This window comes from Anser cygnoides, chromosome 2, assembly GCF_040182565.1.
Source record: "Anser cygnoides isolate HZ-2024a breed goose chromosome 2, Taihu_goose_T2T_genome, whole genome shotgun sequence".
Lineage (NCBI taxonomy): Eukaryota > Metazoa > Chordata > Aves > Anseriformes > Anatidae > Anser > Anser cygnoides.
In genome coordinates, this window is record NC_089874.1 from 103,469,607 (window position 1) to 103,489,308 (window position 19,702).

At 36.0% G+C, this 19,702-nt stretch overlaps 1 long non-coding RNA gene across 3 annotated transcripts; it reads right to left on the reverse strand.

Moving 5' to 3' along the window:
* Positions 1-1,674: 1,674 nt before the first annotated feature.
* Positions 1,675-16,678, reverse strand: LOC106042210 (uncharacterized). 3 transcript variants are annotated; one of them, XR_010829587.1, is made up of 4 exons: positions 16,641-16,678; positions 15,311-15,382; positions 14,067-14,136; positions 1,675-3,118 (listed from the first exon to the last, which is right to left on the reverse strand). It is a non-coding gene; the product is annotated as an uncharacterized lncRNA (long non-coding RNA). The 3 variants fall into 3 exon arrangements; XR_010829589.1 differs by having other exon boundaries at positions 15,189-15,382; XR_010829588.1 differs by lacking the exon at positions 15,311-15,382 and adding an exon at positions 15,189-15,310 and having other exon boundaries at positions 16,641-16,673.
* Between the last annotated feature and the right edge of the window lie 3,024 nt (positions 16,679-19,702).

Sequence of the window (19,702 nt, forward strand, 5' to 3'; positions counted from 1 at the left end):
GTGCACACTATAGATATATTCATAGATGTGAAGGACATAGTGCATACATTCTAATGTGCATACATTAGAATACATTAGAATACAACCTTTTTCATTTCTTCTTCTCTGGGTACTTTTATATTAGGTAAGTTTTAACATAAAGGAAGAGACTCTAAAAGCAGGATATGTTCAAGTTACCAGTGTAAATCTGTTGGCAGATAAAGGGATAGGATGCATAAAAGGGCTAGGACCAGCAAGCTATGAGGTCAGTGTTAATAAGTTTAACATTATCTTGCTACACCCAGTGATCTTTTCTGTACAGACAGTTGCAAATTTGGGGTGGGAAAGGGTCAGCCTCCTGTGCTCAACAGTGCAAGCAGATCCTGGATGTTGTCATCTACTGATTCTCCTCCATTTGTTTTAATAAGGGTTTCATGCTTTTTCATTTCAGCATTTTTCTTCATGAATCCCTGAGCTAGTTGACATGCATCTATCTGCATCTCAACTATTAAACTTATGTGTGTTTAAACTTGCATATAAAGATAACTCTTTCTCTTATCTTGCATGGATTTAGATCATACACTTCAATATAAATTTTCTCCTTAAAAGTAAGTCAAGGTGATAAAAAGCTTTGTTTTGTGACACTATTCCTAGGCTCTCAGAGAGAGGAACCTCTGGAAGACAGGTTAGGCTTTAGTATTAAAAAGCAGGCACACTGTCCATTCCACCATTTTGGCTGTATTTGGCTTTCATCACAGATGAAAGTAGTGATTTTCCAGCTGCAGCAGCTAAATGTAGTATCATTCATCATCCAAAGGTTTTTATTTCAGTTACTTTAAGTCTTTATGTTCCCTTGGGAAAGCATTAATATTACCTATTGTAAAAATAAATAAACAAATAAATAAATAAATGAATGAATAATAAAAAATAAATCATCTTGCTACTGTTGACTTTATCAATAACATAAATAAAACCAACATTTCTGTTTCTTAACAATTATGAACATTTTAATGTAGATTATCTATGTTATCTAAGTTTTTCTACTGCTCTTTAAATCCAGGATTACATTAAACAGCACTTTCCAAAGTAAAGTGTAATCAGTGATGATCCATGTATTGCATTATACTTGCACAACAACAACAACAGCAAAACTGTGCAACAGAAACGCATGACTAGTTGAAGATATCTACCTCAAACAACTAACAATAAATTTACCTGTAACAAACTTTGTTTTCCATGATCGACTCACACTTAGAGGCTTTGATTTTTGGGATCAGATAAGAAACAAAATTCTGAATTTACTTACAGTCCTCAGTGTAGATTGTAGGGAATAGGAAAAAGAGAGCAACTAGTTTGAAGCTTTACATTTGTAATCCTAGAAAACCAAACTCAGAAACCTTTAGAATTATGTGGCTGATTTCTACCATATGAATCACAGATCAAAGCTCTTGATGTGAATGTTTAAACCTGGGCTCATTTGAAATGTGAGACTGATGGGAAGCTAGGTGCATATTAACAGCAAATTAATAATCAAAAACAGTATGGACAATGAGAACATAGTTTCTCATACTTCAGAACTTCCATTTCCCACTCCAGTAGGATTCAGAGCATGTGAAGGAGCACAAAAATTAGCCTGACCCATGGCCTTCAAGAAAGTACATGGAAGAAAAGAGCAAGGTTTCTGCTAGATTTTCCTTCTCCTTGAATTATAATGGATACCTTCCCATTAATCTATAATTGCTAAGAGCATGAAAACCAAGCAGTATCAAAAGATATCTCATACAAGAATGCATAGGGTTATGTTCTGTTTTATTTTTGCATTATGCAAAAATAAAAGCTAAACAAGCAACCCATATCAGCCCAGGCCTTGCAGTCTATCTAATTTTATCTTATTTATTTATTTATTTATTTATTTATTTATTTATTAAGAGAATTTTCAATAGAATAAAACATAAGACTTACACATCCTCATTTAATTCAGTTTATTTATCTTTAGTAACAGCATTAAAGAGTAAGGCATGAATCCCGTATCTTCCAGAAAACTATTTTATTGTCACAGGAAATGCCACAAAATGTTGTGAAGATCTTCATCATGGAAAGAGTTTAATGTATGTGTTTAAAATATTGCACATTTTTGTAGCTCCTTCTTTATGAATGTAGTGTGTTTAATGTCTTCTTTAAAACAAAACCAAGCAAACAAACCAAAAGAAACGTAGTGACTATCCATGTGAAAGTAGCCATATTCATCACTTAAATTCTTTAGCCACAATTATAACACAGAAATGCCTTAAGTATCGGTTTAGGAATTTCACCTCACATTTCTGTTGCTAGGCTCAGCTTCCCATATCTGGATATTAAAATGTAAAGGGATCTATACATTTCATTTTGTCTCCAAAAACTTTTATTCACTAAGGAGTACTAAATTCTTTTTTTTTTGTGCCTCTCTCTCATTGAAAAAGCGTTACTAAAATAAGCAAACAAACACACAAACTTGACTCCAATACCTTTGCTAATTAGCTCAAAATTTAAGAGGAAAATGCCCTATCTATATTTCCAGCTTTCATTCACAACTTGACAAAGTGAAAAGATTTATAAAAGCTGCCCTGCTGTTTTGTCTCCAAACAGCTAACAATGTAAATATTTGAGAGAAATCACGCTCATAATCTTTCAGTTTTTCTCAATGTCCAGGATTCTTCAAATTCTCATTTGTTTTATCCAAATGAATCTCAGATTTTATCCCCATACAAATAATACCCAGTGGCACAATCTTTATCTTGTCATCCATCCTTACCTTTAATTGATTTCTGTGGGAATTACAGGTAGTAAGGGCTATAGTCTTGCATCATAGCATGCCTATAGGATCTAGTATGGGAATGTCATGCGAAAATATGAAATGCAGATTGCGCATCCCAAAGCATGTACACAGTGTCCCTTTCCCCATTGCCAAGTAGCAATATCAAATATCAAAATAGTTACAATCCCATTCGAACCATCTCTCTGCTTTTCTCTTCACCCTCATGGCTCTTCAGTGAAGTCTCAGAGCTGAAGTTATATCCCTGACTTTCATCAGAGGAGTTTGTCTCATGTGCAGCCTGGCAGGAAGCAAGTCCTAATAACACAGTGTGAAGGGAAGATCAACCTGGAAATAAATTTGGAGATATTATTTATCTAAGAGATATCAAATAATCTTTCCTTTTATTGTATGGATGAGTGATTTGACACTCTGCAGATGAATCTTGATGGACTGTGACAGAGACAAAACAATTTTTTTTTTTTCCAGACTGGACTGATTACAGGCAGCAAAGAGAGAAAAACTGAACAGTCTTCAAGCCGTTACTTGTCCTTTTTTTGCCCCAAACCAAATCTGTTGATTTTTATGAAGGACTTTGCGTCTTCTGTCCCCAAATTACTTATGTCCACAAACTAAATTTTTTTTTTTCCCCCCTCCAGGAACATTACAGTAGACTAACACACAGACAGAATCGTGATACTACCCAGGCTCATCCTTTATGTTACTTTTTCTGTCTGCTTCAAGCAGCTGGGGAAAAAACATTTCAAAGTTGTTGCTAAGTCTCACAAAATTTGAAATCTCTGTATTAGGCCAAAGGATATATGGCAAAACCTATAGACAGAGCAAAAATTAAAGTCTCAAACAGTGGTGGAGTCCATGTAGTGCCCCCCATAAATCAATATTTTCAGTTATGGTCAGCCAAGGAAAGCCTGCTCACAACATCTCAGTGAACAAGTCAGAACACCAGGCACCATTTTCTGTAGGTCTATAACTGCGTAGGGCTAAAGCCTTACTTTTTTTTTTTTTCCCACTGTATTTCATTTCTGTCCATATCTGCAGCTTTTCAATAAGATAGCAAAGAAGCACAGCTGCTCAAGCAACAAATTTAAGTCTTTCAAATTTAATACAGAAAAAATAAGATGTACACACAAAATATGGAAGGCCGTTGGGTCTAGTGAGAACATTTCTGTGTGCATTAGAGATCAAGAGAAAGCAGAAGCTCTGCCTGTTTCCTGCCTTATACACATTTGTGGCACTGATAAGGTCTATGTACTGTTGAACTCTTCTTTAGGTTCAGGTAATGAAAATAATAAATGAAAATAATAAAATATCAGAGGATCAGGGAAACAGGAACATTACAGTCAAATGTTAATAAATGAAATCTGAAGGAAGAACAACAAGAAAAGGAGTAATGGCAAAGAAAAATAAACATTTTTTAAAAGAACAGTGAAACTGTATATTAAAAATGGGAGGAAAAAGTTAGGTCACCAGCAAAAGTTTTACTGGAGAACTGTGAAAAATGAAAAGATTACTAGTTTCCTTAACAGAGTCAAAGCAAACATTTTGTAGAAAGCTTTTTGTTCATGTTTTTTTGTTTGGTTGGTTTTTGGGGTTTGTTTTTTTTTCCTCAAAGTGAGTGAACAATGTGCAAAATTGAAATGATTTATTTAACTGAAAACCATAATGGATGCTTGGGGTATACTGTCCCTACAGTTTTCTGAAGATTGCTGCTTCTGATATTCAAGACTTGATCATCCTTTCCCGATGTTTTCTTCCAGTTGCTACTAATTCCGTTCTTCAATGATAGAAATGGAGGAGACAAGTGCTTTTAAATGAGGCTTTTAAGGATTTCCCTTATAATAAAAATTGAACAGTGTCAAGCAATTGTTTTTTGTCTTTTGCTCCTTTCTTCTGTATTCATGTTCTCTTTCTCTCTTCTTTTTTTTTTTTTTGTGTGTGTGTGTGTGTGTGTTTGGTTGGTTTTGCTTTTGTTTATTTTATTTTGCATGTTGCTTTTTTCTTTTTTGTTTGTTTGTTTGTTTTTGTACCCTCTAATTTTAATTTCTGGTCATCTCCCTTCCCATCTTCAGGACTGAAGTGTAGCCTCTTCTTTTGGACTTCTGGTCATAATTCCTGTCCATTTTTATAGAATCATAGAATGGCTTAGGTTTGAAGGGACCTCAAAGATCGTTTAGTTCCAACCCCACATTTTAAACCCATTTATACTGTATATTTAAAGCATATTTGAAGCATCGGGTTTAATATGTGTACTTTTTGATGTTACCATATAGTGCTGTCTGCAATTCTAGCATAATGATTGAAGCATGCAACTCCTTATCTACCCTCCTTTCAACTAAGATTTGATTATGAAAATGCTCGTAGCTGAATTTACTCAGATGAGTAACATCATCACATTCAGTAATACTCTACATAAAAATCAGATGATCACAGGCTTTTTACAGAAACAGGTTGTACATGAATAAACATTCTTTATATCTTTAAGGAACCAAATTCTCATGTCCTTAATTGAACCAATGTAAATTCTAAAATACATCCTATAAAGTATCCTAGTATCCTCACCTCTAGCACAAATGTTTTCTATTCGAAGAAATAGCCCTTTGAAGCTTACTTCTAGGTAGTCCTGAGGTCTGATCTAACAATTATCACACTTTTTTTTTTTCCCACTGGTTTGTTCCTTTGAATGTTGGAGAATTTACAAAAAAATCTATTGTGTTTGGACACTTAAGTGCATGACTTATTCTTCAGAAAATAACAGTACAGTTCTCATAAACCAGAAGTTTATTAGTTTCACAGGTGACAATAGAAATTGCAGGTCCTTTGTGAGGAGTTCACTTTCTATTGAAGCTGAAAACACTGTGTTAATGGTGATCAAAGTGCAATATGTCCAGCCGTGGGCTATATAGTATAGGAGAACATTAATTTTCTGAGATCATCCCTTCCTTCCCCTTCCCCCCCATTTCTGTTCTGTTCTCTCCCTTTCTGTTCCTCTCCTCTCTGCTCCTTTCCTCTTCCCTCCTTTTCTCTCCTTTCCTCTCTTTTCCCTCTCCCCCCCTCTCCCCTTTCCTTTTACCTTTCCTTAACTTCTATCAGGGAGCATTCCAATAGTATTTGTGACAGCCTACTTAAAAAGAGAGAAGACATTTAGTTATTCAGCCTCTTCCTTTCCAGGAGCTGCTGACTCCTTTGTGGCCGTAAGAGACACCTTCAATTCTGCCTGCATCACCCCTCCTGTGCCAGGGACAAGAGCACAGGGTAGACAAAATGTCATGTAGCTGCCCAAGTCATCCTTTCAGTCCTTCCATCATTCAGCCATATCAAAACTATTATCTTTGTCTTGTGAAGCTATCAATGGCCCATAAATGTATATGTTCTCAGCATGACTTAAATTTCTTAGCACTTTTTTTTTCCCAAATAACAACATAGAGTTTATCAAAAAATACAACGGAGCTGTGATATTACTAATTCAGACTAAGTTGCTTATCTCTAATGAGCCAAAAAAAAATCTCACTTTTATTTCATGAATGCAACAGTGTATAAAAGTTTCTAGTGTGCATACCTTAGCACTCATTTAAAACTCCAAATGAAAATTGGATCTGTATTTCTATTAACACAGTTATGTAACTGTAACAAAGTCTGTGAGACTGTATGAATGACATTCTTTATAAAATAAATGGATATTTGCTTTCATAAGCTTTATATTAGATTTAGAGTTTATTCCAATGAAGTCTCTCAACCCCATTAGCATATATATATATTTGTTATGTTTTTATTATTATTCTTAAAGTCCAAGCTATTTGGAATCTCCATTAACACCTGGATTTGTGTGCTACAGATAGTCACATTTATAGCTGCTACTATATGCTGTTACTGGCATCAGTCCTGCAATTAAGTAGTCTAAACTGGAGCAATGGGAAAAAAATATGTTATAGTTAAAGACTCCTAAACAAGGCAAGATAGAGTAGTAGACCTTTTAGTATATTTTTACTCTGATATTCCTTCATCTCTTCAGTAATACAAATGGCTTCCTTTGTCACTGGAGTCAAGAGACATTTTCCATTATAAGAATCAATTTTTATTTATTTCAACTCCACACAATTCAAACTGTTTAGCTGTCCTTCTGATTCAGCATCTGTCTGAGAAATCATTAAAAATAAAATATAAAACAACTAAAATGGTTCATTATTTGCCAGGCGTATGGTAGCAAAAATGCAATTTTTTTCCCATAACAAAATTCTGGCAAGTTTATTTATGATAAACTTTGGTGCTTTGCCTTGTTTAAGGCAGGAACTAGACTTCAACATGAAGAGTGTCCTTTGTGTCAGTAATATTTCTTGTACAAAACCAATAAAAATACAAAGTCTTTAAATACGAAATTTTAAAAATTAATGTATTGAGACAGTAAGTTTTTGTTTGTTTGTTTGTTTGTTTAACTTGGAACACTTCAGAGATTTTAGGGAACTGTTCTGATAGTTTTATTTATCCTCACAGTTCCTTTAGATGAGTAGTATGCAAATACATACACACAAAATAATCCATACCTCTTAGACCATTTGCCATTTCCTTAAGGCTCCAGTTTGCTTTACCTAACTGCAATGGGCTTCCTTTAGCACCACTGAGTATGACAGTAACTTATACTTTTGAAAGATAGGATAAACTGCTTCATTTTGACTGTTCACTAGCAATTGTTCACAAAGGATATTAATACAAGATAGCTTGTGTGTTCTGAATCCCTGCCAAGATTACTTAAGAATGGTTTCCTCCTGCAGTCATGTCCCAGAGCTACAGGATGCTTAACTGTTTGAGGTAGGTATATCCTAAAGTTAACTAAATGATTGCCTGTTATTTTCCATGGAGCTCTACTTTTAATCAGCATATGGGTAAGAAGGGAGATTCTGCATTATGCTGTAAAAACAAACAAACAAAAAACCCACAAACATAATCAAAGAGATGTTTGTCAGACCTTTAACTTGTATATTTTCAGAATCTGATAGCCAAGTAGTGAATAAAACAATAAAACCCACAATAGGGAAGGCATGACAATCTGTTACAAATGGAAAACTGAATGAATATTACCCTTACCAAGAAATAAAATTTATTTATTAACCTCTAATTCATGACCTTGTAGCCTTGATGGTGTTCTTTCAGCATAAGATACCATGTAAGATTTACAAGTAACCTAGGTTTTCAAGTTTCAGAGATGGGTGTAATCCTCATAGAACAGAAAGGGGGGTTATTTCCTGGCTATGGTGAAACCTCTTCAGTTTACCAATGAATCCTTTATTAAGATATTATAGCAGTTGTATTTCCTAAGAAAACTTTCAAAAAACACCTAAAAATAAATCTTCTGGAGAACAGCTGTTCAAAGTCCTGTGTTTTTCTAAGTCCCTTGATTTTACCCTTTCTCTAAATGACACATTAGCTAAATTAAAGTATGAAGAAGCATGTGCTGCTGCTTTTTCTGCAAAGAACACTTTTGAAACCTGACATATGATTCATCCTTCTCCCCCATTTAGAACTTTGTATAGTTCCTAATAAATTTCCTACAGAACCAAGCAATGCCTTTTTGTTTAGAAGTGTAATGAAGCTCCCTATGATATGGACAGTTGAGAAAAGCTGTTATTCAATTGCCATTGTTGAAGAACCTGCTCTGCAAATTTTGTTTGGACAAAGTTGTCTCATGTTTTACAAGCTCTCTAAGGAGTACATTATGACATGGTATGCAGGCTGTTTCTCCACAGCACGGATTAAGGCGAAATGCAATTTCACCATCATATGTCCAGGACACTATTTAAGTTGTAGGAAGCTCCCTTGTCCAAGACGACAATCTAGCCTGCCTATAGTCAACAGAGAGATAGTCATCCCTGAGAGCCATCATATCATTCTAAGACACATGCCTAAGGTAAATCATACACCTTTCTGTACAAGAACATCTCAAATTACTCTGTAGAAACCACAGGTGATTAAATATTTAAACAGTTTATCTTCAGATTATTAAACTGGAGTGTGGTGGTGTGGGGGTGGGAGTGGTGTATGGAGTATATTTCTGTTCTCAACATTCAGCCCTTTTTCTCCATAAAGGAAAGCTTCAATGAAATGCCATATCTTACAGTACCACATACTAAATATCCCTTTGTGAAAGTTATGTTTGTGGGGTTTTTTTTGTTTGTTTGTTTTTTAAATAAAGCATTTTAACTAAATCATTGCAAGTATTTCTTTAAAAGTCACCAAGGAAAACAAGAGAATTTATAACATATTTAAAATGTCACAGCATTGAAAATTAATAGTCTGCAGATAGAGCCTGTATTGATGTCATATAGATATTGTTCGTTATGTTACACACAAATGCAACTGCCTTCTCTTACTTGCAAAATTGTATATCAAAATTAAGTTATGTCCTGTTAACAACTAAACTGTTGAAAAAGACAGGGACAAAAATTGACAAGTGATTTAATGTCAATTACTTTTGAGAGAGAAAAGCACAAAGATTTTCCTCTTCTGCTTGTATTTCTCCCATTATTTTTGAAACTGTATTCTATTTGAAAGCATCAAGAATACTGCAGGGAGAGCCATTTGCTATGGGGAATTCCAAATCTATATAATCAATATTCAGGAGTATAAGTGCCTTCTCTAAACACTAGAGGGGATATAGAAATTAAAATGAGTACCAACACTGCTTCCTTCTTTTTCTTTTTTCTTTTTTTTTCTTTTGTTGTTGTTGTTTGTCTTGTTTGTCTTTTGTTTATTTGTTTGCTTTTTGCTCTGTGCAGGATCTTATGTGGCATTCATCATCTCTCCATTCAGTTCTGTACTAAACAAGGGGGAAACATAGTCCCCAGCATATACTTTGGGAAGAAAGACAGAGAGGAACTACTTGCCCAAAGTCCTGCAACAGATCTGTAGGAAAGTCACACTTCCCAAGTAATACTCCTAGTGGAGTGTGTTAACAACAAACCACTAAACATCTCTGTTTCAATGATTCGGAGGTCCCAGCCACAAACACCCAAAAAAGCACCGTAGGAGCAGAAACAACAGAGTTCTTTAATGTTTATTTGCACTTTTGTGTTCAGTTTCTGTAATATGTATTGTATTCATAATAGTAGATGTGGTGACACTTCCTGTGAGAGAGAAGATTGCAGCAAGCAGTGCATCTCTGAGTTTGTGCTTTTTGTTATCACTCTTCCAATACCCTTGATTTAGGGTTCATACTTGGCTCTAGCAAATCTCTACAGAACACATACCAGAAATACAGGCTATGCTTGGGGAGAGACTGTGACCCCACATAAATTGTTTTTTATATGGGAACACTTTATATTCAAGCCTTGCTCCAGGATGAAAATCCTTCCTAGCAGTTAGAAATTTAAACGGAGAAAGAAAACACAAGATCTGACATCAGTCTGAGTTATGCCAACAGACCTGCAAGGAAATATAATTTGGAATGTGCTATTTTACAAGACCACTTATTTGCTATAAATAAAGCTCATTTGCTTTACTGGCATAATTGGGGTAGAAATGCAAACATTCCCCATCATTTTTTTTTCTCCCCCTAATAAATATAGCATAGTGCAATGGCTGTCTGATAGCCCACAATAGAAACTAGAAACTCTTTACCAATTACAGTCTAGGATATAAATATTGTCAGTTCTGAGACATGACTGCTGTATCTGTTTTAGCAAAAATAATAGCATAGTAGATAACCTCAATGAAAGGTAATGATAAACTAGCGCTGGTAGGTTTCTTGCAGAGGTCTGCATTACAGCTACTGTCATTCACTGAAAGACTCCATGAGAATCTTTTATTTCATGTTTTTTACAAGTGATTTGTTAAAAACACATCTCCCTGTAAAGAGAAAGGTGCAAAAAACACCAAAAATAAGGCTGCATAAGCAAAGGTACAAACAGAATATGACAAAAATCTTCCAAAATTGTCATCTTATAAACCATAATTACACTGGATTATTCTACAAAATACCCACAGAGCCAGGGTACCCGATGGCAAATTTTCCAGGAACATCAGTGGCTGAAATCTTCCATTTCTTATATAATCACTTGTGTATTCTTCTACTCCCCCCACTCCCCCCACTCCCCCCCCCCCGAAACTTTTTCTGTATTAGCAATCATAACAAATTTACACCTACATTCTCAAATTTCTTAGATTTAAACATACCTCACTATGCTACAGTGCAGGATTTTTGGTTGGAAATATGAATCCTTCAAATTCAGATTTATTGTCTCTGATATATTTTGAAATACCTGTGGAATAAAAGAATAACTAGAGATCTGTATTGGCTTTGTAACATGGCAAGGTTTTGGTAGCAGGGGTGCTGCATGGGTGGCCTTGGTGAGCAGAGCCCAGCAGCTGCCCCATGTCAGATCAGAGCTAGCTCCAGCTGACTCCAAAAGGGACCCGCTACTGGCCAGAGTTGAGCCAGTGAGTGATGCTGGTCGGGCCTCTGGGAGAACTGATTGAAGAAAGGGAAAAAAACCTGCAGCAAAACTGCAGCTGGGAGAGTGAGGAGTGAGAACCAGCCCTGCAGACACCAAGGTCAGTGCAGAAGAAGGGCAGGAGGTGCTCCAGGCACGCAGCAGCAGTTCCCCTGCAGCCTGTGCAGAGGCCCCTGGTGGAGCAGGCTGTCCCCCTGCAGCCCATGGGTCCCACATGGAGCAGATCTCCATGCTGCAGCCCGTGGAGGAGCCCCCGGTGGAGCAGGCCCCGGGCCGGAGCTGCAGCCCGTGGAGAGGAGCCCACACAGGAGCAGGGGGTCTGGGGGGAGCTGCTGCCCGTGGGGGACCCGTGCTGGAGCAGTTTGCACCTGATGGATGGACATAGATGGGGGTGGATGGGGGGTGAAGGTGGTTTTAGTTTCCTTTTAGTTTCTCCCTGTTCTAGTCTTCTAGTGGTAGGCAGTAAATTATATCAGTCTGCCTAGGTTGAGTCTGTCTTGCCTGTGATGGTAATTGGTGAATGATCTCTCTGTCCTTATCTCAACCCTTGTGCCTTTTCTCCATCATATTTTCTCCTCCTCTTCCTTTGAGGAGTGGAAGTGAGAGAGCATTCTTGTGGAGTTTAGCTCTCCATCTGGGTGAAACCATCACAAAAGCACCTGCTTAACCATCTCACAGCAGCTCAGGTGATGTGTTACATGTATGCTCTATATTTGTTTGTTTGAATACTACACTGAATGTTTGCAGTAGTCCAGCATATTTTTCCTTGCTTCTATTCACTCTTAGTTACACTTCCAGATAATTAAAAACAAACAAACAAACAAACAAACAAACAACAACAACAAAAAAAACAGAGGGAAATAGAGCAGAGAGCATATTTTGCTAGTGAACCAAGGGTGTTAGTTTCAAATTTGCTCCAAACAATAAATCAATCAGTGAGTGTCCAAATGCCTTTTTTTGGCTGTTGAAGGTGGGTGAATGTGATGCCAATTCTTCTCTAGCTACAAAGCCTGTCTTAACCACCAGCATGTCTTAACCACTTACCAAATTTGCCAATAAGTCTTTTTGAGATAGATTTTAGAGCATTATGTTACAGAATGCTTATGCACAGAATTGTTCTCAGCAGTGCTTAATAAAATAAATTTATTAATTTAAAATCAATAAACTATTTTTTGCAATAACAGCATCCTGATTTTCTTTTCTAAACCCTTAGCTAAGTGGCATTATGAAACATCAAAACATCATAAAACGTCCTAAAAATACAGACTTGTAAGTCACCATTTAAAGGCCTAAGCTCATTTTACAATTCAAATTTCACTCCTTTATTTATTTATTTTTTTTTCTGTAGTAAGTATTTGTTTTCATTGGTAACGAGTCCCAGCTTCCTTAGGCAAGATGATGATTTGGTGCTTTGTCTGTATGGTAAGATATACACCATTTTCTCTAAGACTGCTATGGACATGAGGGTGACACAGCTGTAGTCCCAGGCGTCTGCTACACATGACAAGGGGAAAATTGAAAACAAGCCTGGTACTCCTAGCCCAATGGCTCATGAGATTCTCCACCATTTATTTGTCAGGAGAACAGGAATGATATGCAGATCACAGACCAAATGAACAGCAATGAATTTCAGGAGAATACAAAGGATATCAAAGAGCATCTGGGGGCTTCCTATTAATAATTTTAAAATAATAATAAATTTTTTAAACTTATGTAAAATAAAGGTTCATAAATTAAGAATGATATGGTTTATGACTGGTAGAACTACAACAGACATGAAAGCTGAAGAAGAATTAGGAAGTTAAGTATTGGTTTCATTACAATGATTTGTACTCAAGGATTTGACAGTATGTTAAGAGCAGTGTCAGCTCCATAAAAGCCATCTAAGCAAAACACAGACTTTTCTTTGTAAGTCATTGCCACACAGATGTGTTCCTCAGAATGACAACACCATGCATACTGTCCAGTGTTTCTTCACTTGGCTAAGTGTTTATTGTCATCTCAGTATGTTCACAATCATTCTGTCTGTCCTGGTTTTGGCAGAGATAATTTTCTTCATAGTGGCTGTTTTGTTGCCATGTTTTGAATTTAGGAGAAAAAAAAATTGATAGCACACTGATGTTTTAGTTGTTGTTGAGCAAAGCATACACTTCTTACAGCTTACAGCTTCTCATACTTCCCTGCCAGCACAGGGCTGGGGGTGCACAAGAAGGTGGGAGGAGACACAGCCAGGACAGCTGACCCAAACTGGCCAAAGGGATATTCCACACTATATGGCATCATACAGAACAATAAAAACAGAGCAGGGTGGCCACTTCTTGGGATCTGGCTGGGCATTGGTCAGCTGGTGGTGAGCAATTGCATTATGCATCACTTGTTTACTATCACTATGATCACTATGTATCACATATATAATAATAAAACATTATTATTATTAACATTATTATTATCCCTTCCTTTTCTGTTGTATTAAACTGTCAAACTTGTCTCAACCCTCAAGTTTTACCTTTCTCCGGATTCTCTCCCTCCATCCCAACTGGGGGGAGTGAACGAACAACTGTGTGAGGCTTAGTTGTCTGCTAGGGTTAAATTACAACACTGTCTCAGTGTTTGTTTTTTTTTTTTAATTATAGTGGATGCATTGAAAGGATATAGCACTGGGTGAGAAGTTGAATGAAGAAAAATAGCATGAGGATGGCTGCATGCACCTTAAAGACAGAAACACAACTTCCACAAAAATTTCAACTCTGTATATGTATACATTTATAAGTAGTTAACTGATCTACACATTTCTTTGTGTGCTCTGAACAGAAATAGGTGTAATATAAGAATACCTCAGGTCTGCCTGAAAGCATTGGATCTCAATGCTAGTTGTCTTTATGGGATTTTGTAGACATGGGACACCTGGAAAACAGCAATAAGATAAAGACAAGAAAACGAACACTGTAAAGCACTAGGTACATTGCTAAATGGAACTTAACTCTTGTAGAGATGGAGATACGATAAAACCTTGTATAACAAACACCTTCATTAATTTTTTAGTTCTACTGAAGAACTGTTTTAACTAGAATATGAAAGCTAAATCTGTCAGGTCCACTCTCACAGTCAATATTAGTTGAGCAACAAGAACAAATGTCGAAGAGAGAGGTTGGAATATCACCATACACTTCTGGTTGCATGGGTCTCAGCCTGGTTGAAAAGTACATCATAATATATTATAACAATAACATTTTTTTCCTGTTTGGAACTCTTTTAAACAACATACTTGCATCTGCAGAGGTTTCTTACTCCTTTTTTTAAATGACTGTAAAACATTCTCAAATCTAGCTAGACATCAAATGAAAAAAATTGGTTTTGGCTTTTTTCCAGTGTGAGAAAATTCGCACAGCACAACTAGGGCAACAAAGAATCATTTTGTCTTAATGAAAAATACATCTTTCTCTCACTTCCCTCTTCAAGTTCTTGGCACTGCTAAAATGGTTTTGCTGTTTGTGATATACTACAGAGGCTCAAATTTGCTGACTACAAATATCTTTTCAGGACTATTTGTCATATTAGTTAAGAAAAAAAAATCAACCTTTAAATCAACCTTTCAGAAAACGATCTCCCCCCCCCCCCCCCCAGTGATACATTTAGTCATTGAGAGTTCTTAAAAGTCAGTAGCATTATTCACATGAGTAAGTAAGTACTGTAAAATTCTTGCAGTATGAAATTATTTATCTATGTGACAAGAACAGACATTTTATATTTTGGAATTTCACAGTCACTAATAAAATGTTTTCAAATATTACAATTGATTATTTTTTCTTCCATAAGAAAAGGAAAACAGGAGAAAAATTAATATGTGGAATAACTAAAAGAATAAATATTGTCTCTTTCCATTAGGGGGAAAACAAACAAACAGACAAACAAAAAGTGGTGAAATATTTTGTTCAGAAGCCTGAAAAAATACATACCTGATTTCAAGATACTTCCTCCCTTTTGCTCCATTGGTGTACTTTAGCCAAAGAAAGAAACAGAAGCTCTACATGAAAACAATATGGCTTGCCAACAGGGTAGGAGAAATAGACTGCAATACCTGTGTTGGAACACAGTGTCCGAAGGCATTTTTCTCAGCATAGAGTTTCAACAGTCAGGTCTTTTTTCAAAGCTTAAGACAAGGAAAACATTGAAACTTATTTCTTAGAGGAGAAATTTCTTATTTTTTAGAGGAGAAAAGCTGAAGTACCAAAGTATAGATTAAAATGATACAAGTAAATAAAAAAGGAAGAAAGAAAATATATAAATTTGGTACAAAAAGAAAGATTGGAGTAAATTTCAAGCACAAGCTCTTGAAATTGAAAGATTTCTAAAAGGGACCTTCTTTAAATAGAAATAATTAGCCAAGTGCCCTTAATTAAATAAACGACAAAAAGAAAAAGTATCGGCACAGTTTGTTTTGAAAAACAATGCTCTGCCACTTTGTTTGCAACTCTCTATTTAACTTATACTCTTCATCTCAAAACATCTCTGCTGAGGTTCCATAAATTATTCTTCAACGTGGTAGAAAACTATCATTTCTAATTATACTTTCCTAATGCTATTTAATATAAAGGAAATTCCAATCATGACATTAGCTGTCACTCTAAAAATCCATGTTTATTGTTAGAAAAATATTTAATATTTATTATAACTTGTGCTTATCACTATTTCATTAGGAGGCTTTTATTTATTTATTTATTTATTTTTATTTCATATTCACATTAAACACTAAAAAGAGTATTTATGCAATTTTAGCGCACTGAATATTACACAGAGGCATTCTTACAATGCTACCTAGGACAGATAAATTGTCAGGTGGCTTTATGGATTTTGCAGTTTGAATAAATAAGACAAAGAAAGAAAGAAAGAGAGAGAGAGAAGGAAGGAAAGGGGAAGGAAGGAAAGGGGAAGGAAGGAAAGGGGAAGGAAGGAAAGGGGAAGGAAGGAAAGGGGAAGGAAGGAAAGGGGAAGGAAGGAAAGGGGAAGGAAGGAAAGGGGAAGGAAGGAAAGGGGAAGGAAGGAAAGGGGAAGGAAGGAAAGGGGAAGGAAGGAAAGGGAGCTTTGTGATATTTATTATGTGTCATCCAAAATAATGCAGTATGATAGATACTGATTTTACTTCAGTGTTGTGGTTTAACCCGGCTGGCAGCTAAACACCACACAGCCGTTCGCTCACCCTCCCCCCTCCCTCTCTGGGATGGGGGAGAGAAACGGGAAAGTGAAGCCGGTGAGTTGAGATAAAGACAGTTTATTAAGACAGGAATATAATAATATAAGGAATATAAGGAATATAATAATAACAATAATAATAATAATAGTGATAATGATAATAGTATTAACAATAATAATGTGTAAGAAAACAAGTGATGCACAATGCAATTGCTCACCACCCGCTGACCGATGCCCAGCCTATCCCCGAGCAGCTGGCCCCCCACCCCGGCCAGCCACCCCTATATATTGTTTAGCATGACGTCAGATGGTATGGAATACCCCTTTGGCCAGTTTGGGTCAGCTGTCCTGGGTCTGTCCCCTCCCAGCTCCTGCTGCACCCCCAGCCTGCTCGCTGGCAGGACAGAGCAAGAAGCCGAAAAGTCCTTGGCCTGGTGTAAACACTGCTCTGCAACAATTAAAACATCAGCATGTTATCAGCGCTCTTCTCATCCTAATCCAAAACATAGCACCCTACCAGCTACTATGAGCTACTTAACTCTGTCCTAACTGGAACCAGGACATTCAGATACCAGGTATATATTGATGTAAATTCAATATCTTCTGAAGAGTTGCTTCTGTTTTAGTAATCTGACGCAGTGAATATATATGGATTCACAAAAGGTCTTTCTTAACACTAAGTTTCATAGAAAATATAAGCTTTAGGTAGGCTCTAACTAGAGAAATTAAATTCAATTGAACATCATTTTTAGTGGGACTAAAGGATCCATTTACTAACATAAATTACATTTTAGATAATGCAAAGAACTTCTAAAAATTATTTTCCACCCTGACGTTAAATATTTCCAAAAAATTCGACATACCAACTCCAGAGTTTATTTTCTTTAGCATTACTAATGTTTTTTTCACACCTGGCTGGAATTTAACTGCTTTCAAAACGTACATAAGCAGTGATGTGTTTTCTAGCTACAGGTCTATCTTTCATTTCATGCAACAGGTAGAGTGATGATGTTGGTGTTTTTTGTATTGGTTGCATGCACTTTCTAGGTTCTATACACAGAGGTCTTCACTAGTGATCATGCCATTGTAAAAGGAGAGTATAAATCAGCTAAGTATAAACGTTGTAAGACTAATCCATGTATTTTAGATAGACACATATCCCACGGAGAAAGGGAAATCCTGATTGTCTTAATTAAGTTTTAAATTGTAACTGACCATTCAGACCTATATATAATTCAGAGGCACTTGAGGAACACAGGAAAACAACTATGGCAGCTTTATGAATTCTAATTGGGTTATTAATGATGTACAAACTTATAAAAATCCCTTTAGCCATTCAAAACTATAATATTTGAGGTATTCACCTCTGGGACTAGAATTTCAAACATAGCTCTCCCCCAGATTTTGTTGCTATTACTTGACAAAGCAAACTGCTTCAGAAATGAGTGCTCAGAGAAAATTTTTGTCTGTTATTCCCAGTGTGACCAAAACTAACCTTGCCAAGGGGTAGTTCAGTGTACTTTCACAAGCTTTGGGTTAGCAGTCATCTACATGCTGCACTGAAAGGAATTATCAGCTGCAAGCTAGAAAAAAAAAAAAATCATGCTTTCTACCTGAAACATTTCCCTGGTTATGATCTAGTAATGCTGTCAGTAACAGAAAAATAATAAAATACTGTAGTGTGATGATGTGAGTAAATGACCCAGCGGTCTAAATCCAGACCAGAAAAACACATATTTGGTTTATTTGGTTTGCACTGTTCTTTCTTTCTCTCTCTCTCACACACACACACGCAGCTCTGAATATAACAACATTGTTTCAACTTTTTTTTATTTTTTTGATGGATAGGTAGGGTTCTCTTAGAAGAAGTTGTAATTTGTGGTCTTGCAAAAGAGGAAAGCCAAAGTGATGCAGATGTTTGGAGTAGAGATAGGTCCCTGAGTTGTTAAGGACTCCCATCCAAGAATTAAACAGCTATGATTATTTCTTAAGCAATGATTGTATATTTTCTTCGCAAGGTGAAAAATTCATGTCGGCTACTTTATGAAAAATAAAAGTTTGCAGATAGCAATAATGTCTCATTAGATCAGCTAATACATATGGAAAAAAAATCAAAAAGTCTTTTATGTAGTCAAATCTGTTTTCATGTCTGAATAAATAAAAAGTATAAGAATCAAAATCAAACACAAAGTATTTAATCAGTAATTTTTGTGTAATCATTATTGCTCTGGCAGAATGAACCATTGTGTATTCTGATAGTCCTCATAGTCTTCTGAATGAGAGCTTTGGATCATTTAGTTCCCTCTCCTAAAATCCTGTTATTTTTCCTAAAATTACAAGTTCTGAGCTAAATGAGACAGATGAAGGGATAGAAAACAGGACCAAAACTGGTTAGAGAGCTCTTGATGAGTAGGGAATTTGTCTCCATGTATTTAAAACACCTAGAACTCCCTAAAATCTGAACTGACATTTGATGTTATTTCTGAGCAAGCCAAGAGCATGAGTAACAAAGACTAGAGGCTCACAGCTACGACAAGAACGTTTCCATCCTGAAGATTGCTAAATGCCACCAAGACATTTCCAAGAGATGTAATTAAAAATATATTACTTTCATTATGTACTACTCACAATCCCTTCCTTCATCCACTAAATGCCAGAACAAACTAAAACAGTCTAGTATCAATTATTGTCTAAGCTGTAACAAGCAAGCTTTTTTCATCTCTATTATGTAAGATAATTTCATTCTGCAACTTTGAGCATTGTATTTACTTTGTCCTATTCCCTTGCCTTCTTCTGTAAAGGAGTAAAAAATAATGAAAAAAAATACTGTACAAGGAAAAACTGTTAATGTTTGAGTTCTTTTGAACAAATTGTGTAAAAGGTTTTGGATGGCTGCAAAAAAAAAGGAACAGCAAAATTACCCTTGGTGAATGGTATTTCAGAATCGCTCAGGTCCCACTATTGAAGGAGACTTCATGTTACTGGTACCCACTTCAGTGGAGTGATTTCTGGTTTGGAAAACTAGTTGCAGTGTATGATCCTGCTCTTTCACCAGAGAGTTGTGTGTAAATTGAACTGTGCTATGAATTGACACTATATGTAGCACTAAAGTCTAAGCATACCTTATGGTGCTCAGTGTATGATTATAAGATCATGTATAGACCAAACATTTTTATTTTACTCAGGTAAATTGCATTTTATTACATGCTTAAGTGTCTAGAAAAATGAGGGATGTCTAAGAGGCAATACAGAATAAGTTATGGAAATATTTAGGCAAAAG